The sequence below is a fragment of the Macaca thibetana genome, chromosome 8 (assembly GCF_024542745.1).
Source record: "Macaca thibetana thibetana isolate TM-01 chromosome 8, ASM2454274v1, whole genome shotgun sequence".
NCBI lineage: Eukaryota > Metazoa > Chordata > Mammalia > Primates > Cercopithecidae > Macaca > Macaca thibetana.
In genome coordinates this window covers 141,217,097-141,223,036 of record NC_065585.1, presented here as the reverse complement: position 1 = coordinate 141,223,036, position 5,940 = coordinate 141,217,097, and the positions used below count along the sequence as shown (strand labels likewise).

The following is a 5,940-nucleotide window of genomic DNA, read 5'->3' as shown; positions in this document are numbered from 1 at the left end:
TTTATAATTATATATATAATATTGAATATATATTGAATATATATTCAAGCTTTTACTAATTTATATTAATATATATTTATATACATATGTAATATATAAAATATAAATTACATATAATATATGATTACATTATAATATGTAAAATTACATATATAATTTTGTATTATATATAATTATATCTATATATTTATATGTAATTTATATATACATAAAATATTACAGACACACACAGCTGTCTCGAATCACTCAGTGATTGGCATGCCATCCAAAAATCCATGTTAGAGAGAGACTGTCTCTTAAATGAGAAATGCAGGCTATTCCTGTGATTCGAGAGTAATTTATTTATTTTAATATTGTATATTTATACCGTAAGTGTGTAGACATGGTCTCCTGAAGGCTCTGCACAAGTCCATGCAACTCTGATAAGATTTCAGGAAAAGTGATCTGCCCGCTGGGCCTGTCGCGTGGGCGCCCGCCTCTGTGGCAAGGGAGCCTGTGAGGCCGTGGCCTCTTGCGTGGGGGGATTTAGGCGTCTGCGCTCAGGAGCCTGGGGTCCTCACAGGTGAGAGGTGGTGATGTGGGAAGGAGAAAAAGAGGGAGAAAGCACAGCCCCGGGGGAAGTGACTGGGCAGAAAATGTGTGTGGGGTCTTGTGAGTCTCTGGGGTCTTCGTGACTCTCTGGGGTCCTTGTGAGTCTCTGGGTCTCTGTGGTTTTCTGGGGTCTGCGTGAATTTCTGGGTCCCTATGAGTCTCTGGGGTCTCTGTGGTTTTCCCAGGTCTTTGTGAGTTTCTGGGGGTCTCTGCGGTTTTCCGGGGTCTCTCTGAGTCTCTGGAGTCTGACTCTGGTGGAGGTAAGAAGGGAACGGAGGTGACTGTGAATCTCAGCGGCCTAGCTGCTCTGTGTGTGTATCTCGTCCTGGCCACCCTCTCCTGTATCTCATCCTGCTCTGTGTGTGTATCTCGTCCTGGCCGCCCTGTGTGTGTGTCACGTCCTGGCCGCCCTGTGTGTGTGTCACGTCCTGGCCGCCCTGTGTGTGTGTCACGTCCTGGCCGCCCTGTGTGTGTGTCACTTTGTGGCTGCCCTGTGTGTGTGTCACGTCCTGGCCGCCCTGTGTGTGTGTCACGTCCTGGCCGCCCTGTGTGTGTGTCACGTCCTGGCCGCCCTGTGTGTGTGTCACTTTGTGGCTGCCCTGTGTGTGTGTCACGTCCTGGCTGCCCTGTGTGTGTGTCATGTCGTGGCTGCCCTGGCCATCGTCTGGGGGTGTTTGGAGACTTCCAGGTCTCTGTGTGGTTCATCTGGACTCACAATGCTGAGACTTTCAGGGCTTCTGGATTTATTTGCAGAGTTGTGCGGCTTTGGTTAACGGTGATGACTGGCAGGTGTCTTATTCAGGAGTGTGCAAGTGGTTAATTGTTTATTGGAAATCAGTTCGGGGAGTCCCCGCACCCATGTCGGGGCTGCACCTGCCACTGTTGAGTTGACCTTTGGTGAGATGCCAGTGACGGACTTGGCTGTGGGAATCTTCTAAAAACAAACCTTTTCTGGACCCCTGCATCGGGTGGCATCACAAGAACACAAAGTGCTTGCTTGCGGAGCACAGGATTGCTTGGCTGGCTCATCCTCACGCATGAATCACCACAGCGAGACGTGTGCACGTTTCCTTCATGCCACGGCAGAGGGAGCCACGGGGGTGCCACGTGTTAGGGTCAGGGGTCACTGGTGATGGACAGTTCAGGAACAAGAACAGCATCCAGCCCCGGCCACAGCGGAGCCTCAGACAAGGTGGCTGGAGAGAGGCGTTCATTGAATATTGGAAGGAGGGTTGACGCCAGCCACGTAAAAAGCCTGGGAGAGGGTTCCAGCCACAGGACCAGCACAGCCACGTTACACCACCGAATAGTGGAGGGAGGGTTGACGCCAGCCAGGTAAAGAGAATCCGGGAGGGGGTTCCAGCCACAGGACCAGCACAGCCACGTTACGGAAAACCCTTTGGTGATGGGAAGTCAGGGCATGTGTGGGCTGGAGCAGATGCCTTAGGGGTGGGCATGTAAAACCACGAGCGTCTTCAGAGGGACTTGAACTCATGACTTAATTGATCCTGAGCACGATCAATAACAGAGGCCCAAACGGTTTCTAGCCTGGCCGAGGCGTTTGCTGACTCTGTCTCAGTTAATCCTTGGGCTGCTCCAGGAAATCACCGCCCGTGGCCCCACTTCCCAGAGGAAGACGCTGTCGCTTCCAGGGCTGGTGGGCTGCACTGAGGGGTTGGGGTCCCGGGCCCTGGGGCCGCCACCCCCTTCCCCAGTTTGCTCCTGTGCCCAAGGCTTGTCAGCGAGGCAACCCTGGGGACCGCTCGCACCTGCTGTTAGGTTAATTACTCTTAATTAGGTTGCATCCCTCACCAGAGAGCAGGAAGTGGAGTGTGCTTCCTCCATCTGCGGGGCCTCTGAGGAGCACCTGGCAGCTTCCTCCTTAGCAGAGGAGAAAATCTCCGCCATCTCGTCCTCGCCTACCTCGACTGGCCAGACGTCCCGGAGCGGAGGAGGAGCGGTGGTCGGCAGCGGCCGTGCAGGTGCCGCACCTGATGGTCCGCCTGGGAGAACCGGGGAGGAAGCCGGAAAGGTGCGGTCTCACGACATGAGGATGTGTTGAAGGAGGCTCACGGGTGCCCGGAGTCCCAGTGTCCAGGCTCGTAAATTGTCCTGAGATTTCAGAGTGATGATTTGTCATTGATTTACCTTCTTAACTCCACCTTTTCATATGTGATCCATTCTACAGAGAAAAAGTTCTAACACCTTAAAAATTACAACCATGGTGCCTGAAAGTGAAAAGTGTTCTGAAAGTGAAGACTCTGCCACAGTTGTGGTTAGTGAGGGCTGTGGAACTGTCCAGGCCTCGTGTTGGGGGGAGTAACCTCGTTCTGCCTGAAGGAGGAGGATAGTGCTGGGAACAGGTTCCCCACATTCTCACCAGCACCTGTGACTTCTGTCCTTTGATGAGAACAGTCACCCTAACGTGGTTCTGGTCCGCGTTCCTCTGATGGTGGGAGATGCAGGGAGAGGGAGCCATGCTGAGCGGGGGTCTGTGCTGAGTGACAAGGCAGGAGCTTCCTCCCGGTGCATTTTCTAATGAAGGGAGCCATTCTAGGAGGGTGGACGTGCTTGTCACTTACTTGCGAGTGACACCTGTGATGAACTGTGTTGAAAGGGAAATTACCAAATGAAAATAGAACCATTTGGACTCTGTAGAGGATAAGACTCTGAGGGTTCTAAGGGTTCTAGGAGCAGGTTTGCTTTAACTTCTCAGACATATTTTCTTCTGGGAAGAGTCTTACCAGATGAGCAGAGTGAGAGAGTCTGTTAAACCGCACCTGCGCACGGCATCTAGAAGGCAGCAGTGCGTGCACTGAAAACGGATTTCCCATTCTAACAACATGTGGCTTTTGTGTGAGTTGCCGAGCTGCGGGCAGTATCACACACGCATCAATATAAAAGCGAGTGGGGGCGTTTAAAGCACTGCGGAGTGGAGAGAGCAGAGGCTTTGCAGTGCACTGGTTCTGTGACTTTGCTCTGAGCCTTGGTTTTCTCATCTGTGAAATGGAGACAGTGGCTCACAGAGAGGCTGGAGGTGAGGGCAGCTGAGTGCTTTCCAGATACTCATCACCGCCCCAGGGCCGGAGGCTGGGCTGGCATGGACCCTCGCTGTTGCTGAGCCCCAGCACCCGGGCCTGCCTCGGCTTCAGATCCACTCACACAGAGGTCACTGAAGGCTTCCAGAGGCGTCCAAAGGAAGCTTCTGTGCACCGGGCCGATCCTTGTCCCGTGCGGGTCACATTTGGCCTGAGAAGAGGTCGCAGCTCTTCACAGGGAATGTCGGGGCCCCTCGCACGGGAAGCTTATGTGCTGTTATTTTCCAGCAGAATTCCAGGGTGGAAGCACGGAGGCAGCTAACTGGAGAATTCTAAGAGAAGGGGCTTTCTGTACGACATGTGCCTGGAAGGGCTTGCTGAGGCTTCATTTCCGCTGTTCTTCCCTGCTCTGTCCCAGCAGAGCCGTTTTTATAAAGCACACGAAGTATTTGCCATTCTTCACTTTAATTGTGCCAGGGACTCCGTTCTCCGTCCGCCTCTGGGACTTACGGCCCCTCCCATGCTGTTTCCACCTCCGTGTTGCATTTGGCAGAAGCTTTCCTGATCCCTGAACCACCCTAAGCTGTCAAATGTCTATAGCTCGGGGGGGCGCGAGAGGGAGCTCACGGGATGGCAGACAGACCAGGGGTGTGCACAGAACGTAACCCTGGGGCGTGGACTCCTCTCCTTGCTGAAGTGCCTGAAGCAAAGTCGTAACTGAGCCTGAGTTTCCAGAGGGGCAGAAAGCCAACTCGCGTGTTTTCTTTTTGTTGTTTCTTTGAAAAACTGGTCTTAATTTCAGCTTGTTTTTCCAACCATGGGAAAGGATGGCCTGGACGCTGTGCGGAGTGGAGATCTTAGGTAGGAAGAAGAGATCGGAAAGGTGATGGGAAATGAATTGGCTGTCACTGTCTGTCCTGTCCGGATGCATTTGGAGACTTTCTGGAGAATGGTTTCCAAACTCAGTATGTGCTGAAGGTTTCCCCAATCTGTGGGGAAGTGAAAAGAAGACAGTGCAGTGAATTTGAAAGTTTACCACTTTCAGCATTAATAAAACAAATGAAACCCTGGGAGCAGCTTTCATGCTTGTTTGACGTTGCAGGGGCTGCCTGTGATTGAGGCTGTCATATAAGATGATGATGTGAGGATGTGATTGAGTGCACGTGCCTGTGACGTGTGCTGGGTCTGTGAGGTGTGCACGTGCCGTGACGTGTGCTGGGTCTGTGAGGTGTGCACCTGCCTGTGACGTGTGCTGGGTCTGTGAGGTGTGCACGTGCCTGTGACGTGTGCTGGGTCTTTGAGGTGTGCACGTGCCGTGACGTGTGCTGGGTCTGTGAGGTGTGCACCTGCCTGTGAGGTGTGCTGGGTCTGTGACGTGTGCTGGGTCTGTGAGGTGTGCTGGGTCTGTGAGGTGTGCTGGGTCTGTGAGGTGTGCACGTGCCTGTGAGGTGTGCTGGGTCTGTGACGTGTGCTGGGTCTGTGAGGTGTGCTGGGTCTGTGAGGTGTGCTGGGTCTGTGATGTGTCCTGGGTCTGTGAGGTGTGCATGGGCCTGTGAGGTGTGCTGAGTCTGTGAGGTGTGCACGGGTCTGTGACGTGTGCTGGGTCTGTGAGGTGTGCACGGATCTGTGACGTGTGCTGGGTCTGTGAGGTGTGCTGGGTCTGTGATGTGTGCTGGGTCTGTGATGTGTGCTGGATCTGTGAGGTGTGCACGTGCCTGTGAGGTGTGCTGAGTCTGTGAGGTGTGCACGGGTCTGTGACGTGTGCTGGGTCTGTGAGGTGTGCACGGGTCTGTGACGTGTGCTGGGTCTATGACGTGTGCTGGGTCTGTGAGGTGTGCTGGGTCTATGACGTGTGCTGGGTCTGTGATGTGTGCTGGGTCTGTGAGGTGTGCATGGGCCTGTGACGTGTGCTGGGTCTGTGAGGTGTGCACGGGTCTGTGATGTGTGCTGGGTCTGTGAGGTGTGCTGGGTCTATGACGTGTGCTGGGTCTGTGAGGTGTGCTGGGTCTGTGATGTGTGCTGGGTCTGTGAGGTGTGCATGGGCCTGTGACGTGTGCACGGGTCTGTGAGGTGTGCACAGGTCTGTGATGTGTGCTGGATCTGTGAGGTGTGCACGGATCTGTGACGTGTGCTGGGTCTGTGAGGTGTGCTGGGTCTGTGAGGTGTGCTGGGTCTGTGAGGTGTGCACGGGTCTGTGATGTGTGCTGGGTCTGTGAGGTGTGCATAGGGTGGGTGAGGTGTGCACGTGCCTATGAAGTGTGCATGGGTCTGCGATGTGTCTGGCATCTGGCACGTGAGAGAGCCAGCAGTG

General features: G+C 53.6%; 1 long non-coding RNA gene across 1 annotated transcript; it reads left to right on the top strand.

The window, feature by feature from the left end:
* Positions 1-2,563: 2,563 nt before the first annotated feature.
* On the top strand, positions 2,564-5,673 carry LOC126960558 (uncharacterized). Its single transcript, XR_007728057.1, has 4 exons — positions 2,564-4,821; positions 4,895-5,077; positions 5,114-5,260; positions 5,590-5,673. It is a non-coding gene; the product is annotated as an uncharacterized LOC126960558 (long non-coding RNA).
* Positions 5,674-5,940: the final 267 nt, after the last annotated feature.